Raw genomic sequence first — 24,640 nt, 5'->3', positions numbered from 1 at the left:
ATGGTTCTATCACTACTGATAATTATACATTTTGTTCTCATTGTAATTGCCCTGGTTTGAACTGTGCTTATTTTAGCAGAAAGCGTTCATTATTTTATCAACAACTGGCAGACCCCGCTGGTATTTACTGACTTTTCTTTAACCAAAACAAGGATTATAGCTCCTATCCATGGCTCAGCTGCTAAATCTTTGCTAAGAAATTTGGGAACCCCTTTTGAATGAAACACTGTACAAAGCTTTAAGCATTCTTTGCAACTGAGTTGTATTAAATGATAGACAAAAAAAGCCCTCTGAAGAATTGGTGCTTAATTACAACTTAATTAGCATAATTATGCATGCTAATAGCATCTCAAATGAATAGCAGTTGTCAGGAGGTTGGGACCATCTGTAAGAATGTCGGATTAATACATCATTTTTTATTTCTAACAACGCTGTAACTCTTTCCCTGAAAGTGATTTTCATTAATCAAGTTCATTTTTATTATATAGAAAATTTGGCATTTTTCATTATGGGCCATTATCTGTTTCCCCATGCAGCCCTAATACAATACTAATGAGCCCCCGTGTGGCTGGTCCACACTGACAATGGTGGTACAGGTGTATTATTATAATTGTTACAAACAGCACATTGTACCTCTGGAGTAGCGGAGTTCTAATCTCCCAGCACCCGCGTTTCCACTTGGTACCTCCCCAGGGCCTAGTACAATTTTCAGAGCTTTATGAAAAACATACATGTTTGTGGTTACAAAGAAGCTATTTAAAGAGAAAGAGGCCCGCGATTACCTGCGGCCAGGATGCTGTTTTGCTGAGAATCCCCTCTGTGGAAACAGAAAGCTTTGGGGTCAAAATGGAGGCCTGTGCCTGGACCGGCCTGCTTTGGGGAGGAGGGAGGCAGCGGCTGCGAGGCCCAGGCGTTGGCTGCAGAATGGCTCCGTTCCGTGCGGCATCACTCATTGCTAAACATGGCCGTAAAACCGCAGGGGGGACCTGTGTTTTCATGGTTCTTAGCCCCAAGAAGCACCCCAAATGGCAATCTTGAAGTTCACATCTGGATCCACGCACACATGTTACAGCAGGCTCTGTAAATATCTGGAGTCCGCCTCGTCTCTGAGCTGCCTTCTACTTCTAACTTGGGCTTTTGATTGCTTCGAGGGTTTATGCCTGCCCCACCTCCACCGGCCCTCTCCCTGGATGCGCATCCACGTGGGCTCTTTCTCCTCTATTCTTTTCAGAGGCGCCTCATCTATTCTACCGCACCCACGCCCCGGACTGAAGCCCAGGGTTGATGCCGCAGAGGGGCAGGAGGGTCCTTCAGTACCCTTCACCCATCCAAGCTCAAGGGGAGTGTCAGCCTTATCCACTTCGTACAACCGCAAGACAAAATGGTTACCACTTTATTCCAAACCTCAGTTCCAGGGGAGTAGAAACAAACCAGCGGCCGCGTAGACAAGCCCCATGGTCCAAAGGTGAAGAAAGACCCCTCCCTTTAGCATCGCAAGCTACATGGGGGCTGAGAGGGGGCTCTATGTGGGGCCAGTGATGCCTGTTTATATCTTGTACCCACAGATGGGAAATGGGGGTGCTGGAGAGAGAGGCTCACGGCCATGGTGTGGTCTGAGAGGATGGGTCAGGCTGTGGGCGTCTCCCCCGTTCAGGGTCCACACGAAGGTGAATGTGTCAGACATTGTGCTGGCCACATGTCCGGGGAAACACACTCTGTGGAACAGGCAGGCTGTGGAGCAGGGAGATTGCCTATGACATTCTTATGCTAAAACAGTTACTTGTCGTTTCTGTGGTTTTGTAAGTTGCTAAGTCTGGAAACCCTTCTCCAGAACCAGACTGCCTGGCCTTGAATCCTGGCCCTGCCCTTACAAGCTGTGTGACTCTGAGCCGCTTACTGAACCTCTCTGTGCCTTGTCTCCCCTGTAAAATGAAGACGGTGCTACTGACTTTGGAAAATTGTTGGGAGGATTAAAAGATTTTTAAAAGATCAAGCACATAGCATAATATTTGGCAGTAAGCACTCATGGAGTCATAACAATTAACGTCGTCTCCCAGGAACTGTTTGCTAAGGTCCCAAGATCAGGTGTAAGATGCCACTTGGAGTTTAAACGTAAAACAGGAGGGTAGCTGTTGCAGGTGGTGCTGGTGGGGTCAGAGGTGGTGCGGAGCAATGGTTCCGAGCATGGGCTTTGGAGCTTAAGGGGTCTGGGTTCCCAGGCCCCCCCAGTTACTAACAGCAGGATCATCCACAGACTCTATGAGGTGACCTCCTGTGTCCTTATTGGCAAATGGAGTTATACATGGTCCCTGCTTCCCCGGGCTGCTGGGAGGACCACCCAAGTTATGTGTGGATTGCTCAGAACAGTGCCTGCACTATAGACAGACTCCCCTGCCCCAAACCCTCAGCCTAATGGGAAATAGTTATGGGCCGAGGTTCCTGTTCCACCCCTGCCACATACTGACTTTGCGACTAGACAAGTTCCTCAGCCTCCGTGCCTCAGCTTCCTCCTCTGTAAATGCGGATCATGGTAGTACTGGCACCGCTGGGGGGCAGTCAGATGAGCCTTGCACTTTATTAGTCATCAGCATAAGGTGTTGTGGTTTCCAGCTGCTGTGATTCCTTATCACCTGCAAACCCTCCCGTTGCTGGAGGAGTCAGGCCCCGGTTTCTTGCCAGAGTGAACTCCCAGGCAGGGCATCTGCAGAGCTTGCCTGGCGTACAGCGAGCTGCCACTGGGAGATGCACTGTGTCCGTGACAGCTCCAATCAGCTCGGAACAAAAGAGTGCCAGGCAGTCCTGCCGACAGCCTTTGCTGGGGGATGTAGGGTTCTTCCGAAGGTCATGGGTAGCCTGCTTCTGTTGTTTTTCGTTGCTGTTGGAACAACCTGCTTTGTGCTCAGGTATGCGTATGCACACACAGACACACCCCATGGTCACTGGCCTGTGCGGGTCCAGGTCTGCTCTGTGCTCCTTTGTACCCATAGGGTCACCCTGAAGAACACAGGCACGACCTAAAGGAAGACATCTCCCTCCACACTCCAGAAGGGAGAGACCTTGTATCTTCTTGTTAAAAGGGTTGAGAGTAAAACCTATTGAAAAAACTATGAGCCCCGTAATAAGTGCTTGCTATTCACTGCATCATCTGTTCAGGGACCCGTGGATTCTTTTAGCAGACCTTTAATGAACTGCTTCTCCCTGCAAAGGGAGGAAGGTTCATCTGGTGGGACTCTGCAGGGAATGGGGATTTGGTTCTCTGTGGAGCTTGTGACCCAGGGGAGGGGACAGACGGTCCATGAGTGCTATGGGGGGAGGAGGGAGAGTCAGGGGGACTGAAGGGAGCTGGAAAAAGCAGCCAGGCTGAGGGGGAGGCGGATGGAAGGCTTCTACTGGTATGGCATAGAGGCTGCCTTAAAACCCTGTGTCTGATTTTAAAATGTCCATCATGTACAAGCTAGCGCGTCCACTACTAAGGGTTTATCCTCCAGACCTGTATGTGAGACTGTTCGTCCAGCACAGATTTGAGAAACAAAAGACTGGAAACAACCAGGATGTTCATTAATAAGAGAATGGTAAATAAATGATTGTCTGTTTAAACAATGGGATATTATGAACTTGTGAAAAAAAGAATAAAGTGGATCTCTATACGGTGACATGGAAAGATCTCAAAGCTCTTTTGTTGAGTGAAAAATACCGAAGGCGATATAATGAGTTTGGAATGTTCCCCTTGGTGGAAAGAAAATAGAGATATGCACACAGGCAAGGAATGAAATATGGTGAACAGTGCTTGCATCTGAAGACAGGGCCTGGATCCGGGAGTTTGATGGAGACTTAATTTCTTTGTATGTGTTATTGTTATGTTTTCATTTTTTGTCATATGTGTACATTAATTTTTCAGTTGAAGAAACAGCAGAAAAAGAAAACCTCCCCCTGCAATGAGACACAGAGAAGGCTGTTCAGGAGAGCAGGGTGCAGGCCGGGGGCTGGGGCTAGGGGATCCTTTTACAGTCTTCCAGCCTGAAAGAGTCCTTCCAAATCCCTTCTCGAAGATTCTATAGCTTGTCAAATCCTGCAGCTGGTAGAACCACCTCATTGCTAATTTCCCCATATCATTTTGCCCCATGGGGAATGTTGACAGGACTTCATTTGAATGAAACTTGTACCTGTCTGTCTTGTTCCAGGAACTGAAGTGGTTTGGGGTAGAAGAAAGTAGATTTCCTAAAAGGGCCATATCAGCTGGAACCAAGAAACATCTCTTCTTAAGATTCCCTCATCAGAAGAAATTAGCAATTCACAGTGTGGTTGTGTAAATAATAACCCTTTGTTGTGCTGCTGCTCTTGTGAGATGGCAACACTGGATTCGCTCTTCAGAATTGCTGGAAGAAGACTGAACTAAAATCAGGAGCCCTGGGCTTCGGGCCCAGCTGGGTCACCGTGCGTGCAGTTTGGGGTGCGTTACCTTCCCTCTACAGCCTCAATTTCCTCAATTGTGAAAGGGATAGTTACTCCTCATCCCTGCTGGGACCCTTCAGTTCTGATAGCCCCTGGTTTTATGAAACTTAATGAAAGAACAGAAAAAAGATGCAGGAGAAAATTCTTCCACCCTGTGAATACCAAGATGATACTGCTGACACTTGCTGGCTGTATCTGCCTAAACCATTTTTGGCTTCAAAGTTAGGATAATTTAAAAAACAACAATAACACTGAGTTCAAACAGCTACTTTAGGTTTTCTGCCTCTTCACTGTTTTTGAAACTCCTCCCTGCCTCCAGCCTCGTGTTTATGACCCACGTAGATATACTTGCTCTAGAGACCCTGCCCCTAGTCCCCTGCCCATGTCGGATCTGATACTGGCCCCAAGTCCTGGAGACAAGCTTTAACCTCCTTTGGGATCCATGACCTCATTCTTCTTTTCCCACAATGCTCTCTGGCCCCTTCACCAGGCCTCCCAAGGGTTAGGTTCTTCCAGTTCCAAAGCCAAAATGTTTTCTAGCTCCTGTTTCCTAACTATATATAATGTTACTTTAAAAGAGTGAGAAGGCAAGAAAGGAAGAAAAAAACAAAGGGAGGGAGGGAGGGAGGAAGGAAAGGAAGGAAAGAAGGAAGGAAGGAAGGAAGGAAGGAAGAAGGAAGGAAGGGGGAAGAAAGTATTTAAAATGCTTCATGAAGTCGGGGCTGGGGGTGGGTGAGGGAGTGGCAGGTACTATTCACTAGAATTCCTATAGAGTAATCAAGTCTTTTCATTCCAGAGGGTGTTAATGCCTGGGAATTAATATTAGATCTGATTCTGAAATAAGCCTAATGATGATGACTTTTGGGGGTATATGTTTTTTTGCTGTATTTGCATAAAGCCTCTTTCTCAGCTTTGCATATGGAAGTTAAAAATATGAGTTTTGCCTGTAAAATTCTTCTTGCCTTATTATATGGCAGAAAAGGTGATTGTTTACAGGGATCACAATTAGGAAAGTGAACTTAATGTTGTTTGAAATGTTGCTTTTGAAATTAAATGGCCTTCCTTGGGCTAGTTAGTGCTGGGAGAGCTTGGAAGCACTGACTGTCTAGAACCTCAGGGCCTTTCCTGGGAGGCTGACATTGGACGTGGTGGAGTGGCACAGCTCCGTCAGCTGTGCCTGTTTCACGGACATTTGTCTCTTTCTTCTGAACCTCAGCAACACCTCTGTATCTTCTACATCCCCGTCCTTACTCGTAGGATGAATTTAGCAGCACACACACAAAATGGTGTTTTATCCTGTATTCGTTACTTACTGCTTTGTAACAAATTACCCTAGGATATAGTGACTTAAAATGACAAACATTGATTATCTCAGTTTCTGTAGGTCAGGAATTTGGGAGTGACTTAACTAGGGGGTCTGGCTCAGGATCTCTCCTGACCCTCATTTTCCTCTCTTCTTATTTGCACACAATTTTCTCTCTACTTGCAGTGCTAATCCTCGGCCTTCCTTTATCAAAAGGCAGACTACTATCCATCCTACAAAACCCTCATTAAATAACCCATCCTCTTTTATTTTTCCCCTTGCTCTCCCCAGAAATTGGCTTCTACCTCTAGGCTCGCATGACATTTGGACATTCCTCTATTAAAATGAGAGCCTATGAGTTTTTAATGTGTGTGTGCATGATGTCCAGACTTGAGGTGTCCAACATGGTAGCCACATGTGGCTATTTCAATGTAAATTTAAGTTAATTAAAATGAAATAAAATAGGGACTTCCCTGGTGGTCCAGTGGTTAAGACTTCACCTTCCAATGCAGAGGGTGCAGGTTTGATCCCTGGTTGGGGAGCTAAGATCCCACATGCCTCACGGCCAAAAAACCAAAACATAGAACAGAAGCAATATTGTAACAAATTCAATAAAGACTTAAAAAAATTAAATAAAATAATAAGTTCAGTTACCCAATCACATGAGCCATTTTCAAGGGCTTACTAGTCACACATAGCTGGTGGCTACTGTATTGGATGTTGTGGGTAGAGAACCTCTCCATCCTCATAGAAAGTTCTACTGGACAGCATTACTCTAGAGTGTTAGGTCTTTCAAATCTGGGGTCCTGTCCTCTTTATCCAAAAAGCAAAATTTTCTAGTCTAATGCAGCAAGTATTTGGCCTGTTGACCTCTGTATTGCCTGGGTCTGACATAGTGTCTGGTTGAATAAATAAATTAGCAAAGTAGTTTCTGGGGGGTCGCAGAGACTTATCTGACATATACTGAGTTCCCATTCTATGTCAGAGACTGAATGTCTGGTCACTGGGACTAACTGAATGAAAAAGGGCTAATGTGGCAGTCAGTGTTAATTGACTGGCTCAATCTCTGTTTACAACACCTGTCTTGAGTGTCACCTTCCAGCCAGAGGTGGCAACATGACACAGTGGCCATTGGGAAATGTAGGTATAAGGCTGCTATGGAGTTCCAGGGAGTTCTTTTGCTTTCCTAATACTGGCATTGTCACAGTGATCTTTTATGCTAGTTGATAAGTTGTTACCCCCTTCATCCCTACTGAAGTACAGATATGACAGATGGGGTCACAGCAGCCATTTTGTGGCCACGAGGTGATGAATGAACATACTGAAATGACAGAGCAAATGATAGAGAAAGTGGGGCATAATGTTGTGGAGTCTCTGCACAAGCCCTGGACCACATTTCTCCAGGTTTCTTATTTGTGTGAGGAAAAAGCAGATATCTGTTTTTGAAGATATAATGGTTGAGTTTTATATTAATTACTTGCAGCCAAATGCAATTCTAACTAACACAGATGGAATGAATAGAAATCCCAATCCCTCCTAATTAAAGGTAAGCAGGATTCTTCATCAAAGCTTAGTGCTTAGAACCTCCAGCCATGGGGAACACAGCAGCTGAAGGTAACATTTCTGACCAGATTGTCAAATGAAGAACTGGAGACTGGGCTCCCTGGAGGCACTGGGACACGGTCCTCCCCAGGTTTGACCGGCGTGGTGCTCCACCTGGTTGCTGCACTCTCAAAGCCTTCCAGGTGCTTTCAGGGATGGCATCACTGGGGCTGTTACCTGACGGGCACATCCAAGCACCTGTACCCATGCTGACCAATGGGACCTGGGAAACACATCATCAACTGAGGGCCAGGCCAGCTCTGGACACTAGACAGTCCTCTCTAGTCCCAACCTGCTGCAGAGCATAGAGGTGATTAGAGAAGGTTCTGGAATGACTTTGGAGTCCTTCCTTTTGTACATTTCTTCTATTATACTTTTGATTTAAAGCAGGCCAGAGAAAGTACTTTATTCTGGCTAAATTCAGAGAAGTTCGTCAGTGAGAATTTCAAATATAACATTGCTTTGATCTCAACCAGATCTTCCCTGCATCCCATTTCACTGTGTCAATTAAGTATTTAAGTACGTTGACAGAATGCCGTATGGTGTGCTTATCATCCAGGGGAATAAAAACACTTGTTGATACTGAATGCACAGGGCAAACTTTGCTGTAACTGTTGAACCCCGTTCTGAGCAATATACTCTTGTTCGGCCACTGGTTTGCAAGATGTCGAACCTTTAATTGGCCCATAACAGCAGAGTGACAGCAAGCTAGGTTTCAGTCAACATAATCATGATTTGTCAGTATTTTGAGCAATAAATTGCCAGCTAATAAATTTCCCATAGCTTCCTTTGTAAATGCCAGCTAAAGGCCTAAACATTCCGTGTAGATTTAATTACACATTTAGTGTTCCTATAATTTTGAATTAATTACATGCCAAACAGATTTATGTTCTATGTACTTAATAAACCTCGGTAAGTGCCCTTTTAGCAATCAATTGGTATTTAGGACCTGGTTTGTCTTTTAAAAATAATGGTTTATGTTGCTGGGTCTTGTTGTTCCTTCCATATGTTTGGGTGTTGATAGAATTAGAGGCACCAGATGTTGATACTAAAATGAAAACAGAGTCACTGGTGGATAGTGGGGTTTGGGGGTGTGGGGTGAGGAAGGGGGATGAGCTCATACTTGGACGTCAAGGAGCTGAATCATCAGCTTCATCAGCGGGTTTGGGTTTTGCCCTTTGTCTCAGATCATGGTGTGGTGGGGAGCCGATGCTGACTTTGGGAGGAGAGATGAATTGCAGAAGAAGGGCAATGTCCTTGCTATTTCCAGGTGGTTGGTACCCTGATGGTCACTAGGGATTTTATTTGTTTATTTATTTTTTCTCAAGGTGCTGCTTCTTATTGTATTCTTTCTCAGGACAGGCTTATTTCCAAGCTCACTGGGAATCTCGATTGTGTTTATCGAGGATTTACTCAATGCTCAAGACTGTGTTAAATGTTTATGAGTCTTGTTTCCATGATTTATGATGTCTGATTACAATCCTCTGGGGTGGGGGAATAGCAGTGAGGGGACCCATTTGTGTCTAACAGATGAGGCAACTGAGGTCCAGAGAAGTGAAGATAACTGCCCAGGTAACAGTGAGTAAAGGATGGAGTGGGCATTCAGACTTGGGCAGAATACACAGATGTCTGTTATTCTTAACTACATTGTTATTTCGAGTTGTTTTGTTTTGTTTTGTTTTGTTTAACCTTCTGTCTTAGCCTGCTCAGGCTGCTCTAACAAATGACCATAGACTGGGTGGCTTAAACAATGGACACTTATTTCGCACAGTTCTGGAGGCTGCAAGTTCGAGATCAGGGTGCCAGTGTGGTTGGGTTCTGGTGAGAGGTCTCTTCCTGGCTTGAAAATGGCTTCCTTCCCACTATGTGCTGACATGGTTGGGGGGAGAAAGCAAGTTCTCTAGAGTCTGTTCTTATAAGGGCAGTAACCCCATTGTGAGGGCCCCACCCTCCTGACCTCCTCTAAACCCAGTCATCTTCCAAAGGCTTCATTGCCAAGTACCACCCCATTGGGGATTGTGGCTTCAACAAACGAACTTTGGGGAGACCTGGCTCCGTCCATAGCACCTTTGAAATGGCTGATGATAACTCAAACCGGGAGGAAAAACCAAGAATCAATGACCTCTGGAATCTCTCAGGTGTGCATGACATCTTGCTTTGGATTCAAGCAGGAGCATTTAAATATGTGCTGCAAAGCCCCCTCTCGGTGAGGAAGCAGCCACATTTCGTAAGAGCCTTCAGGAGAAATCCTCCTTTAGAGCAGAACTGGAAGAGGCAGGCTCTGCCCTCCGTACGTGAAGATAAAAGTCGATCGGCTGGGGAATGCAGAGGCAGGTCAGGGTGATGAGAAAAGGGCAGCAGTGAAATGAAAAAGCAGCTCCTGGGGGTGGGATTGGAATTCTACATAAAACAGAGTCACATAAGTCCTCCCTCTGCAGTGCCAACGTCTGATTTCCCTTGTTGTCAGAGGTCGGGGAGGCCGGTTTACAAGCACTGGATAAGGCATGCTGCGCGATCACTAAAGACGCTCTTTGCTGCTTTCTGTGAATGTAGTTCAGGCAGAATGCGCCCACCTGCCAGAAAATGCACGCGGCAGCAACTCCTTTCTCTGACCACCTCCCACCCTCTCTGATGGCAAGTTGGAAATTGAACTATGTTAAATACAGGGAGAAACTTGCCATTTTTGCCTGCGTTCTCTCTTTCTCTGGAAACATCCCCAGGCCTGTGAAATTAAGCAGTAACATAGCAGGCGGCCGTCATTATTGCTAGATAATTGACTGCGTATCCCGAGTGAAACAAAGGTGGCTGCAGGATGGTAAAGTCAATTATCATTTATTAATGGCGGTTACAGAACACAGCAGAGCAATTTATAAATTGAATTTTTAAATTGAACAACTTTCCATTTATATTTTTAAAGGCAGGAGGCACATATATGGAATAAAGCATGTGACCTTTAGCTGGTGACACCATGTGCCTGTTTTGGGAGATTCTTTTTAAATAAATTATTAGGCCACTTTTATGATGGACCTTGTTCCTTTGGACAAAAACTGCTAAATGAGCTAATTCTCTCCAATCTGGTTTGGATGAATGGATACAGTTAGTGTCTGTATGTGAGCCACAATGTGTCCACACATATATGTGTGTCTTTACACATCAAAAGAGTCCACGTAGAAATACATGAAAAAGCCAGGGGGAAGGCCCGAGCAGTGTGCATGAGCCTCATGAGACTTTTTCATTGCGAAGTGTGCCATGTTAACCTGTCCTGAGATGGAGAGAGAGAGAGTGCTGAAAAATAAGGGAAAAGATCACTTCTATCAGAGCTGTGTTTTGTCAGAGGATGGTTTAGGCTTCGCTGCCTTTTGAAGGCATTTTTATCTTTAATAAAAGGATGTTTTAACTTGACACCACTGATTAGCTACAATCCCATAATTTATGGCAGGCTGCATGAGTTTCTTCCCTTTTGGGGGGATTGAAAAGCTCCTTTCTAACACTTAGACAGTGGACTAGTGAGGTACCGTCTGTGAGTTTAAAAACAGTTTGGCTCTTTCCACTCGTGCTGTTGGCACACACCTCAACGGTGGTGTGAGATCTTATTTCTTTTGTGATTTCATAACTCACGAGACCCTCATTAATCTACATTCCGAGTCACACTTTCACCTACATGGTACCTCACGAACTGAGCCAGAAGTAAAGGTGACCTTCCGGGGGGCTTTGTCTGACATCCTTGTTTTGCTTGTGCAGTTTTGTTTTTAACCACCACGTGACTTAGCTAGTTCTCCTGAAACCTACCAGGCTGGACAGAACGGCTTGAAAGACACAAAGCTGGATGTCAGTGTCTCCTCTCCCCAGTATGAGTAGTTATTCACTGCGATTTGTAGGCAGCACAAACCATTTTGCTATTTCGCCCCCTTCCCCAAACACCCTTTCTTTACCATAATGTTTGGGGCCCAGGAATGTTCACTGCTTTATACAGATGTTGCCTCATGCATGATAAATACAAAGGGGGATTGCACAGCTGGAATTCCCCCAGACCCTCTGCTCAGCGAAGATTCCCTCCTGTCAGCTCCTCCTCTCCACTGTGAAATCAACAACGAGCCCTACCCTCTCTGTGTTTCCATTAATTTCTCCTTTAGCACATCTGATTTCGATTGCAGGGTCTCTGGGTAGAGCCCTGATTAGCTTTTCTTTTGGAGTTGGTCCTCACATTGCTTACAAAATGAGTGCAAATCATGAAAATGATTCTAAACAAAATCCACTAGCTGGAAATAGTGTGGGGAAAGAATATTGCGGTGGGGTGATGCATATTTGAAAACTCGCTGAGTTGGAAGCCGTTTGCCAGAGATTCTGCATAAACAGTGGTGATTGTTGGGACTTATCTTCCTTGCAGTATTTCTGCTGAGAACTGTTAGGCAGGCCATATCTGGAAAATTCTGTCTCTCTCCTTAAAAAAAAAAAAAAAGGGGTGGTGGGGCAGAAACCTCATCATCTCCCCCAGGCATCCCACTTCTAACTTCCCAGCCCACTCAGCACTGACTTGGAATTTTTGGCCCCAATCAAAGCTTTTGTGCCTTTTTACATAACGGCTGGGCCCCTCTGTGGAGGGATGGGTTGAGTGACAATTTTCTGCATTGTGTCTGTGTTCCATGACTGGGTCAATAGTACATCCCTTAGAATAGGAAAAATAGCTTATGGGTGAAAACAAAACCATCATTTAAAATCCCCACACAGTTGCCTCCACCCGCTGCGGATGGGGCTGACATTTGGGAGCGCTGGTCTTTGGAAGAAGAACAGTGCTGAAAACGCACTCTGCCAGCATCACCGAGTCAAAGGGAAACAGATCCTCCTCCCTCCCCTGCTCCTCTCCATTCCAGCCAAACTTCCTGCACCGGTTATAAATATTTAAAGCTACAGTCAACAAAGTTTAAACGGGGAAGTGAGGAAACCCAATCCTGTCTGCAATGCCTTCTGTGTCCTATGGCCTGCCTCTTCTGTCCTTCGGGGTAAGGTCAAGGGCACGTGGCTCAGAAGGAACAGGTGCTCATCCTCAGGAAAGCCGTCAGCCCCAGCGAGTGGCACAGACCTTTCATTTTATGATTCTCACTCTGCTGAGTGTCTGATGTGGAACAGTTTGCTGGAAATAAAGATCCTGAAGCAGCTCACTATTTTAGACCCTTGCTCCGGATAACTTTAGCACAACAAGCTCATTAGGGGCACTCAGCCTCTGCCAAGCTCGGTGCTGGATTTGGGAAATGCAGAACTTAAAAGGTGCAAAGCCTCTCCTCCAAGAATTCACGTTAATAGTACAAGGTGTTTATATACAACACGGGCCATCGGTTTATCAAGAGTAATACATAGACTGACTCATTCATTCAACCAACAGCTATAAGCCCCTCATATGTGCTAGGCAGTGGCCTACCTCTAAAGGGTCAAGGGTGAAGCAGGGATGAAAGTAGGGTGTGGAAAACTTAGGAGATCATAAGGCTTCACTTATGGGGCTACCTTTGTTGGATCTTGAGGGATGAATAGGAGTTTTCCAGGTAAAATGGTGGATAAGGATTGGAGAGAGGACATTCCTGGCAGAGAGAAGTCAAGGGCAAAGGCGTGCAAGTGCATGACTAAGGAATGGGCAGAAACCCCATGGGGGTTTCCCAGGTACGTGGGTACGTCACAGGCAAGAACCTTGTAAACCAAGGTTTACACTTTGGGTCTTATCCCAGCTGGAGGCTCTGGTCCAGGGCTGTGTCACTCAGAGAGTGAGGTATGTTTTTAAAAACTGTTCCTCCCAGAGGCAATCCCTTTTTCTAATTCTCACAAATACCCTGTACATCATCCACTATGTTGTGAAAATGTTAAGCTCTGCTCCATCCCTAACCAAGAAGGCAGAACTCCTTGTTGTGTGGGAGAGAAGGAATTGCCTCCTGTCTCGCCTTTGCTCAGGAGCTGACTGTGCTCAGCTGACTGTCTAGACAAGCAGTGCGAAGATCCTTCTGGCAGAGTGGATGCTGCCTGCAGCCTGCGGGAGCGGGGCCCAGGAAGGAGGGTCACGAGGTCCTGCTCTGGATGCAGTTGCGAGTTAGTGAGTTGTAGGTGTCCTCTTGGTGGAAAATACCGGTCAGGGGCAAATTTTATAGTCAGAGTGTAAACCCCAGCCCGGAGGTCAGTTTCTAGCTGAGGTGGGTGGCTCATGTCTGTGAATGGAACTGTCTTGCTAATGGGACGACAATCCCAAGCCTTAATTTTAAAAGACCCTTTTAATCAACTGCGGCGAAACTCTAGTTGAATAACATGAAGCGTGTTTTTATGAATGACGTGTGAAGTTGCATTTGAAAATAAATTTTGTTTTTGTTTTCTTCCCATAGTGAAAAACCTCTAATTCTTTACTTGGTCTAAGCACATATAGTTTATAAAGCGTTCTCGTATATTTACTCTTCACAAGAACTTCCTGACAATTGGGGCAGAGATTCTTTAGCCCATTACATGGGGGAGAAGACAAGATCAGAGAGATCCCGGGACTGATTCTGTGTCTGTGTTATTTCAGGTGGCTCACAGGGTCTGTAAGAGGCCCTCTAGGGATTGGAACCCTGATATCACATCCTAATGAGAGGGTTGATTGGACGCCTTGCCCAAAGGTTTTGGGGTCAAAAGGGCTTCGTTCTGCTGCTGAGGAGCTGTGGCTTCAAGGGGCACGTTTGTTTGTAGAGGCAAGTGTGCAACTCGGGGCCCAGAAGCTCTGAGACGGCCGTGTGATTGTTCCTTCGATAAGACACCCTGCTGTCTTCTGTCCTGCAGTCCGCGACAGCATGGCTTTGGTGGGGAGGGGGGGTCAGTGCCCTGCTCAACAGTGGTCCTGTAGCAGTGAGGGACTCACACATGCTCGAACTCTCTAAAGTAACCAACTGGGGACCCTGCCCTCCTAAGGTGATCAAATGGCAGAGCTGAGTTCATCGCTGTGATTCAGTTTTCTCTTTGAAGTCACCTGTAGTGACTCTGTATGGCCTGAAAGAGGCTCCTTAAGACTTTGGAAGTTGGCTTTTCTGATTCATCTCAAACATCAGTACCTTCCTCCACCCACGCAAGGAGAAGTGCCTTGAAACAGTTCTTTCTCTTCTTAATCACATTTACCTGGGACTTTTTTTGGAGGCTTCCCTCTACGTTGCCTTATTTTTTTGCCCTCACCCAATGTTTCTCTCTTCCCCGTTTACCGTTCAGAAACACCATGCTCTAGTGCACGCTCTGGGCTGGGGATGGCTCAGCTGTATTTGGAATCCTAAGAAGCCTGAGGCATCGACAGTTGCAGTCGGTCTTGCAGGATTTGTGACACCCAGGGATGAGTCCCTACGCTCGTTCATTCCATTTTCCACAAGGCCTGTCACTTTTGTGCCTGTGTTCAGAGTGGAGGAGGGGCAAGCGGAGCTGGGCATTCCCTCTCTTCTGAGACAGTGTTGAAAGTCACTGTCTATGAGACCTCCATTAATCCGGAGTCTATCTCTCTCTCTGCCCCCTCTCACCTCTATCCACAGAGATATGTAATAGTTGCCAGTATGATACAACCTTCAGGAAACTGTTGCAGAGTTGGGTCACCCACGGATTCCCATTACCAGTTTGGACCTACGTGGGAATGGTTTTAGTAGATAGTGAGGAGACCTTAACCCACTCGGTGGTACATTTCTGTAGGAAGGTAGCTCCAAAGGAAAATCATTTCCCTCTATGCAGGAATCACGAACCCCCAGCCTCTCCTGGGTGTGTTCCACCAGAATGGAAATTGCTCCCTGACCCTCTGCGAGGCAAAGGCACCTGGGTGTGGGAGGACGAGGTGGGCTGAGGAGTCCATGCCTTTAGAACAGTTTTATGAAAAACAAGATGTGGTTCCCGAGATGAGAGACCCTCAAAAGTGACGAACTTATTTACAGAGTAAAATGAGCGATTCTGCACCAGAGCATGTGGATGGAGCTCATATTCTGGGACTGAGGCCCATTTACTAGACACCATGTTTCGCTGGGCCACGGTCACTGCTAACCACAAACTTAGTGCCTGGGGAAGATAAGTAGACTGTCTTTAGAGTTGTCTTTTATTTTGTTTCTTTAAAAAAGATTGCCTGAGTCATGGGTGAATTAGGAAGACAGTATAGCTTAGCGAACTCTGGCGTGAGAGTAACCGGGTTTAAATCCTGGTTTTGCCTGTACTAGTTGCATGACCTTGGGCATGTGATTTAATCTCTCATGCCTCAGTTTCCTCTTCCTGCAAAGTGGGAATAGCAACATCACCTCCTTGTGATAGGCTGAAAAATGGTCCCCCAAAGATATCCACCTCCTAATCCCCGGAACCTGCAAATGTTGTTTTATTTGGAAAAAGAGACTTTGCAGATCTGATTAAGTGAAGGATCTTGAGATGGGAAGATTATCCTGGATAATCTGGGTGGGCCCTTAATGCCATTACCAGGGTCCTTATAAGAGTGAGGCAGAGGGAAATTTCACAGACCCACAGAAGAGAAGGGAATGTGAAGATAGAAATGGAATAGAGAGGGACTTGAATATACCGGCCTTGGAAATTGGAGTGATGTGGCCACAGTAGCCACCAGGGGCTGAAAGAAGCCCCTGGAGCCTCCAGAAGGAACCAGCACTGCTGACACCTTGATTTTAGTCAGTGAGAACGATTTTGGACTTCCGGCTTCCAGAGCTGTCAGAGAATACGTTTCTGCTGCTTGAAGAGATTTGTGGTGATTTGTTACAGCAGCCACATGAAACTAATACACACCTTCATGCTGTCATCGAGAGGGTTGAATAAGGTAATGCATATGAAACATTTGGCATAGTCCTGGTGTGACATAGCAAACCCTCAATAAGTATGAGCTTTGATTATTGTTTTATTTTGAAGCTGGGAGGAAGATTTGCAGAGGGTAAGGAGAACTGGTTGAGGGGGTCAAAAATGGGGTTGGGGGGGTGTCAGGTCCTGGCTGGGTCACTGTCACTTGCAAGCCAAGTTTCTGTTTTTCTCCTTTGGCAAAAGGAGGCCACCAAGTCCTCCCCCGAGTTATGGATCAAATGAGTTAATGAACGTGAAACTGCTTTGCACGTCACCCACGTAAATTGTTAAGCTGTGGTTACAAAGCCCGGGACCAAACTGAAGCAACGTGGCAGAGGGCTGCGGAGAGCTTTGTCCCTTTGGCTCTGTGAGGTGAGGTCATCTCTTTCAGCTTTTGTTCCTGCCTTTCTGAGCTCATTTGCTGGTTTTCCCCCTAATCCCGGCCCCTTCGGCCCCGAATGGAGCTTCAGATGACAAAGCTCCAAAAGTCCCAGCCAGCCGTGAGCCACCCCTGGGGCATATTTCTTCTCGTTTCCATTTTTAAGAGGCACAAACAAAAATAAAAACAAAACCCAAAATACACTAATCTTAAAAAATGATTTGCACTGTCCACCAAAGAGATTAGGTCAATGGATTCCAATTCCACTTCGCTGAGGTTTGAGATGTTTTCAGTCTGTTTTTCGGGCCAGAGACCCATGAGACCCAGCATCGGGTGTCAACTTAGATGGGAACAAGTCAACCTTTGTCAAATGCTTGAAAGCGGTGAATTCATCTGTAAAGATACCCAGCCTCCCAGGAAATGTGCTGTTTTAGCCTGAGTAGGCAAAGGACAGCACACAGGATGAAAACAAGCCATTTCTGCCCATGACTTGCTTTGTCTTTTACTGGTACTTCAGTAAAATCTTCACACTTCCTAAGATGGTCAAAGGTGTGTGTTGTAAAGACAGCCCTTTGTTGAAAGACGTGGCAGATTCCTCCATTTCACTGATTCAAATCTGCTCACCTACTGGAAAAGAAAGGACCCCATTCACACGCATTCATCTTTAACAAACATATAATGAAACCCACAGTGTTCTAGGCAAGGTGCTAGGCACTGGGGCAATGCTGCTGACCACAGTGCACGTGGGTTATCTGGAGCTGAGTGGGGATGACGTTAGCCAAACAGTGACACGGCATCGATAAACTGCAGCAGTGGTACAATAGGGGCACCTAGTGCTAAGGGGGTCTCCAACGGAGATTTCTCCCAGCAGAGAGCTCCTGAGTGCAATTCAGGAGACGTCCAGGGATCAGTTGCACCGGAAGGGAGGGGAACACACTAGATGCGGAGAGAATGATGTGTGCAGAGGCCCCAACGTGGGAAAAAAACATGACGCGGAGGAGGAACCAGGTGGAAGCCGGCGTGGTGGAAAGCAGAGGAAGGAGAAGAGTTTGGGGTGAGGCTGCAGGAGTAGGAGGGGCCGAAGTGGAGGTCTTGTTGGCCATGCTGGGGGGGGTACACCATTTGGGGAAGAGAGATTCACCTTGGTCCCACTCCCCTAGAGATGCATCAGTGTGGGCCTTCACTGTGGGCCGCCCAGGCCTGTCCAGCTCTACGCTGATCTCGGCAGAGCCAGGGCCATTAGAAAGAACCTCAAAAGCAGGTGCTCTGTAGCTCCTCGGAGCCTAGACCTCAGAGCCCGGAGAGCGTACCTTCCAAGCTTGTTTTGGGTCTCCTCCTGTCCTAGTTCTTGCATAAGGGGTTTTGCCTCCATTTCCCTGCAGGTCTAGGTCTCTACGCTGAACTCAGCAAGTCTTGCTGCTTCAATCCCGCTCTCTGTAGTTTGTTCATTCACTCAACAAATATTTAGTATTTGTAAGGTGCCAGGCATGGGGCTAGGCCCTGGGATGCAGAGCTGAGGGAAAGAAGGCCTGCTCCCTGCTCTAGAGAAGCTTCAAGTCTAGTGTGAGGGGAAGGGGAATAGCTTGGACCCTCCACAAGCAGACATCAGTTTCCCATTTGCCCATTGTCCCAGCCTCCCCCCGTCACCCTCCATGGATCGCCCACCAGCCACCTGTCCTTATGACAGGGGCTTGGAGATGGGCCAGACTCTAGATCGTTTGCCGTGGACTGCATTGACTCTCCTTATATGGAGCAGGGCTCGTTCCCAGTTCAGCCCCAGCTCCATCCTCTTGTGGCTTGGCTGCCTAGCCGCAGCTTCAGACAACAAGACCATCTTTCCGAGATCCACCTCGCTGCGCTGTGGCTCCAGGTGCCCAGAAAGGCCGTCTTCCTTGTTATTTCCCCACGGGCACAAGTCTTCTGAAGGCAGCATAAGCACCCTCCAACAGCAGCGCGTTCCCACCTGCCAGCAGTTAATGAACTGTTGTCGGGGATGGTTAATGCCCTGTGAAATCAGTCATTAATTGTAGAAACAACTGATTTCAGAGAGATCGCGGCAATTATGAGCCGTTTATGATGGCAGAGGCATAACAAAGCACACGGCCATGCTGCCCATTCGTCATGAGGGAAAGAGTCTGCAACCTCACTTTGAAGTTGCCTTCTAATGGGAGCGGTCAGGTACTGCCGAGCTCCCTGCAAACCACCGCGCTCTTAAAGGCCCGGCTTTGGCTGCAAAAACTGCAGAAAGCTAGTGACTGTGCTCCTTGGGAATCAGAAAGGTACACCTGCAATGGGCCGGCTGAAGGAGGCAGCATCGGATAATGGATAAAGCTGCTCTCGGGCTGCGGCCTTTCCTGACCCGGTGGCCTCTGAACTGCGGTCCCAGAACTATGAAGGAGCAGTGCAGGTTTTCCCGGTGATCTCTGGGCTGGCTTCTGAGAGTGATGATTCTGAGACTTATTCTTCATCTGTATTGTTTCTGGGGAGAATTTAAGATAAGCTGACCCCTTTGTTGGTAGTGCATCCAAAACATGATCATTCATTTGTTCTTTTCATAATGCAAGTTCCCCTCCTGGCAGTCCGAAACCAGTCACATTAATAGGAACATTCACAGTCTTTCTCTGAGCTGCCCCTGGCACCGCGGCTAAGATTTTCAGCTCTCTGCATTCAAGTCTCCCAGCTACTTCTAGAGCCCCAGAGAATGTCTGTGTAAACTCTTGAAGAGGTTCTTAGAGACCTCTATCCTCTTGCTCTGGGCAGATGGTGGTGCCTGGGGGTGTCTCCCCTTAGTCACTGGCTCTGCATTCTCACAGGCATTGGGCCTGCATCAGATCCTACCCCCTAATCCCCTAATATCCAGGAGGAATGACGACCATAAAAGTTTTCTGAAGCGGAATAGCAGGACCATTGATCTATTTTACAAAGACCAGCTACATCAGGATTGGGTAAGGATGTTGGTGTGTGCTCATAGCCAGGTGGTTTATGAAACTGAAATATTGGAGTTGCCCTGTATGATCAACAACATAGGCTTAGCAAAATACACTTTGGTATTCCAATAAGCTGGAATCCTATGCAGCATTTAATATGATTATTAAAATCTATGCTTCCTGACATGGGAAAAATACCCATGGTCTATTACTGAGTAGAAAAAGCAGGCAACCAACTGTGCTTGATCCTGTTTTAACGGAAAATGTGCACACATGTGGGTATATGGGAATGTGAAAGTGATGGTCTTTCCTGATACCTCCCAACATGTTACAGTGCTTATTCTGGGAGATTGAAGGTGACTTTGAATTCCCTCCTTATGCTTTCAGATAGTGTCTGAATTTATTGTGACAAGCATGTCTTGATTTTATAAGAAAAGTAGCATGTTTTTACATTTATTGAAAACTGCTAATTTTATTTATTGTAATAAAATTATGTCTTATCAGGATTTTGTAAAGCTTTTTACGTTACTTGCCCTTATTGGCCAAATTAAGACACAATACTATTAGAAAATTTTTTTTTAATTTAGAAAATAACATCTCCAAAGAATTTGAAAGATTAAGTTGTAAAAGTTGAAAAATAAATGGTTTGCCTATTTTACGGGTTATATTATAAATGGAAACCAAATATCAGCTGGGCGGCATCAGAGAAAGTAGACTTGGCTGGGAGTGAGGGATGGGGGACGCAGGCAATGCTAACTTGAGGCAAAGATACAGGCGGGGAGTTGGGTAGCAATAGGCAAACAGAAACAATGTTTTTGCAATGGGGGGGCGGGGGGGTGTAGATGACATATAAGGGTCTGTTGTGACCACAGAAGTGATTCTTGGGCAAACAAGCCTGGGAATTTGTGAAATGACTGAAATTTTCACTCTGCCTTTAAATTTAAACTTTTCTTGAATTTGTGCATAATTCCAGATTCAGCCATGCCTTTTCCTGGTAATCTTCTGTCCTGTCTCTAAACGTTGGGTGTCTGCTTGGCCCCCTAGCTGAGAAGTGGCTGTGCACATAGCCAAGGAAACAATTGTCATTCCCATGTCTCCTTAAATGAGGTCTTTTTCTCGTTAAACATCATTGCAGGCAAACTTTATTTTAAAATACTGCAGCACAGTTGGAATTTCAGCCAGTGGTGTTTTTGAATTCCAATGCAAGAAGTGATTTCTTTAATGAAATTTGATGCAAAGTGCAAAACCTGAAATCTGAAATCAATGTTGTGAATCCAGGTTTTAGCTAAGTTATGAAGGGGCTGGAAGGAGAGAGCAGGAATTTTTTCAAGCAAATTAAATAAAATTAAATATTTAAAAAGTTATCTCTGGGGCTTAATATAAACAACAGCAGCAAACATACATTTAAAAGTGGGTTTAGAAGCATGGTCAGTGGAGAATTCCTTAAAAAATTCCACAGCATCGTAAGCGTAAATCTCATTTTATTAATGATGGAACAAAAATAGTATTTATTCCACAAATCCTATTTTTTTCTATTAAAAAAAATCCTGTGTCTTATCAGAAGTTCTCTAGCTTTGGGATGATATTTCATAAATAAAGCAATACCATGAAATAAATGCAAGACATATTCTGATTGGAAGCTAATAAAAATGTTGCAAGATGCAGGTCAAAAATTAAAAACCAAGGAATTCTCCAAATTATCTCTTTACAGTGTAATCCCTTTACCAATGATGAAGACAGTGTGTCCTTTATTATCTACACTAAGGCAGCTTTAAAATAACTTCCTTCATTGTTTCATAGATCTATATTTTTGTCTCTAGCAAGATTTCGGGCTATTGAAGGCAAGGACCATTTTCTCTGTTTCCCTGATATTTCCCACTACTTGGGTTGTCAGGAGAGTTGGGGGCGTGTCAGGTGCTTCACAATTATTTATTCACTGGGCAAGAAAGAATTGGAATCAGAAAAGAATAGGTTTCATTTTTCACATGACTTACTACTCCAGTCGATTGTTAATAGCTCCTTGGAGTCCTGAGTTAAGAAAGATTCTGAGGATCAGTTGGCGCCATGTAAAGAATATTGTGGTTGATGCAGGTAAAGTCTGTGGGGGGTACAAAAGCAGTGGTACCTATGCTATGTTCAGTCCCTGTCCCTGAATTAACCAACTCCAGAGCCACCACACCTTTGGAGTCCGTTAGGTGAGAAAAACACTTCTCATTATTTAGGCCACTTTTAATCAATTTTTCCTACACATTGCTAAAAGCATCCCATATGATACAATCTCCTATTCACCAAACCCAAAACTTCAACAGAAACTTTTTTTGACTCATAAATTATGATTTTTTCCCCACTAGGTAATTAATATGTTTTATTGAAACACCACATGAGATATAAGGTTGCAAAAGTTCTCAAATATCGATTCTCCTACTTACTAGTTGAGCGACTTCTGCTTAGGTTTTCTTAAAGTGCTCCAAGCCTCTGTTTTCTAATTTGTAAAAACGGGACAGCGTATATCTTCACAGAATTATTCTGAGAATTAAATAAGATAATTCAAGCAGGTAAACACACATAACGTATAGCAGGTGTACCATTCAGCCGAGTTTCTCGCTTTTCTGACCTCCTTGAGGACGTTTAAGCTCAACCACTTTATAAAAACATCCACTTTACTTCACTGCTGGAGTTCGGCCCCAGCATCTCTTCACAGAGAGCTCTGGCAGCTCTGGAGGGAGGCAGCGGAGGGCTTTCGCTTTGGACTGATGGATTTCTTCACACTCGTGCGGCAGTTCTGGCATCACATCCCCCCAGCTCTGGTGCAGCTGGAAGGCAATCTAATCAGGAAAAGGAATTCAATGCAAACTAATATACAATTTGGAAACCTTCTGAGAGTCGGTGCGTTTTACACTTTGGAAGATTTTTGCTCTTATTTTATTACTGGGGCTCCTGATAAATTAAAGAGAGACGAGCTGTTCCTCGGCCAAAGAAACCCTTACATTTAAATTAAAGTTTAGACCTTTTCTGCGCTTCCTCTGCCAGACTCATAGGACTGTGTCAGAAGGGACTTGAGCTATGTGACAATGTTTTATATTTTTATTTATTTCTTCTTGGTCAAAAATGCCTGATTTTTTTTCCTGCGATTTTGTAGTTTGTCCCTAGAATGTTGTTCTCTAATATAAACGAAGTGGCTGAAGCTGTAGGGAGAATGACTTCACATTTAAGAATTGATTCAACACCTAATACATTTCAAAATAGTTAAGAGAATGGGTTTAAAGTCCAGAAAGATTTAGTGTTTGATCATACCACTTAACAGCAATATGACCTTGAACAAATCATTTGCCTCTTCAAGCCTTTGTTTCCACATCTGTAAAATGGACATGATGCTTGCATTGTCTAACCATTGCTGTATAAATGCCTACCAGCAACAATCATTTTTTTATTTTTCAAGCGTCTGTGTGTCACATGAACTCATCTGCACTTGGTTGGGTGGCTCTGCTCCTCTAGGCTGGACTCGCCCACGTGACTGTGGGTTGCAGGGAGTCAGCTGGGGCAGCTCTGCTCCATGTGGCCCCCATCCTTCTGGGAACAGCAGGCTGCTCTGATCATGGTCATGGCAGGGGCTGGGAGTGTGAGCCCAATCTTTCGAGCCCTTGTCAGACCTCTTGTCACACCTGCTACTGTTTCATTGGCCAAAGCAAGTTACATGGCCAAGCACAAAGTCGAGGGGTAGGGAACTATGCTCCCCCCTCCTCCTCCTGCCTCTCCTCTTCCTCTCCCTTCCATCTCTTCCTCCCTCCTCCTCCTTCTCCTCCTCCTCTGTCCTCCTTCCATATCCCTCCTCCTCTTCCTCCTTCCATCCCTTCTCCTCTTCTCTTTCTCCTCCTTCTCTGGTCCCTCCTTCTTCCCCTTACTCCCCCTCCTCCTCCCACTCCTTTTCTGCTTCCTCTTCTTCTCTTTCTGGGCAATTGTGGGGGGAAAAAGCCAAGTTGTATTAACCTCTGTCTACCTTACACCTTGTAGGTACCTGATTCATGTTGACTTAACAAAAACCATAAGGCAGTTTGTACTGAGCTCATGGAAACGTGTATGCTCATGCATGGACACATGCGTGCCTGTGCGCACACTCACACACACACACAATCACACAGTTTGAAGATGTCGGACTATCTTTGCTTATGTATAAAAAAATGACCTCAGTCTTGTCAAATGCTTCAGGAGAGAAAAAACATTTTCTCTTTCATGCCATCATTTGCTCAAAGGCAGATCCAGAGTGTTCATTCAAATGTTTCTTCTCTCCTGATTATCTTGTACAAAGCTCTCCATTTGGGAATAGTTGCAGGTTTCCTTGTCATTCTCCAGCTCTGGTTTATATAAAAATGGATCATCTGTTGAGGCAAACTTCAAAGCCGGAGAGTGCCCTAAGTTATAAATGGTTCTGTCTTTTAATTCAGGCATAATCCTATTAGAGACACAGCTCTCAGGGCTGGGGAATCCTTTTAGGACTCTTTGATCAAAGGAGCACATTTGAGTTCAGTGGCTTCAGCTGTCCAAGTCCTAAAAATAACAGGGAACCCATTTAATATCTGGAAATGTCAATTTCTCTCATTTCTGGTGAAAGAAGTATATTCTCAAGTGAACCAGTACCCGTTTTTGAATTCAGAGGAAAAAGTGGGAAGCAGGAATAGCGTTGTGCTGTATTTCCAAAGGGTGCAGGACTAACCTTTGCTGATGCACCAAATAACTTTAGGTGGCATTAAATTATATCCAAAGGCGTTTGGGACCCTGCTCATTCATTGACCATCCTCAAACGATCTCTCTGATTATGAGGTGAAAGTTTCAGTTTGGGCTTTGTCTTTAGCTTCTCGAAATCTTGTTAACTTTTCTGTTTCACAGAGATCATTAGCCAGTCTTGACCCAAGACTCCAAGGCTCTGTGCATTCTGCCAGCCTCTGCTTCCGCGCTCCCGGTCATTCTCTTGCTCAGCACTGCTTTTCTCGCCCTGTCTCACTCACTCTGCTTCCTCCGTGGGGTTGACCTCTTCGCTGTGTGTTAACACACCAAACACATCCCCACCTCAGAAACTTAGCACACTTTGTTCCTTCTGTTCCGGAGTCTCTTCCCCCATTTAATCCATGTGACTCAGTCCCTCACCTTCTCTGATCTTTAATCAAATGCTGCCTCTTC

General features: G+C 45.4%; 1 long non-coding RNA gene across 1 annotated transcript in view; it reads right to left on the bottom strand.

The window, feature by feature from the left end:
• The window catches only part of LOC309649344, a 979,232-nt gene that overhangs the window by 529,022 nt on the left and 425,570 nt on the right, over positions 1 to 24,640 (bottom strand). The window lies entirely within an intron of this gene.

The sequence above is a fragment of the Balaenoptera physalus genome, assembly GCF_965194825.1.
Source record: "Balaenoptera physalus genome assembly, chromosome: 19".
In the NCBI taxonomy this organism is placed as follows: domain Eukaryota; kingdom Metazoa; phylum Chordata; class Mammalia; order Artiodactyla; family Balaenopteridae; genus Balaenoptera; species Balaenoptera physalus.
Note: the sequence above shows the minus strand (reverse complement) of the source record. Positions and strands in the feature narration are given on the sequence as shown.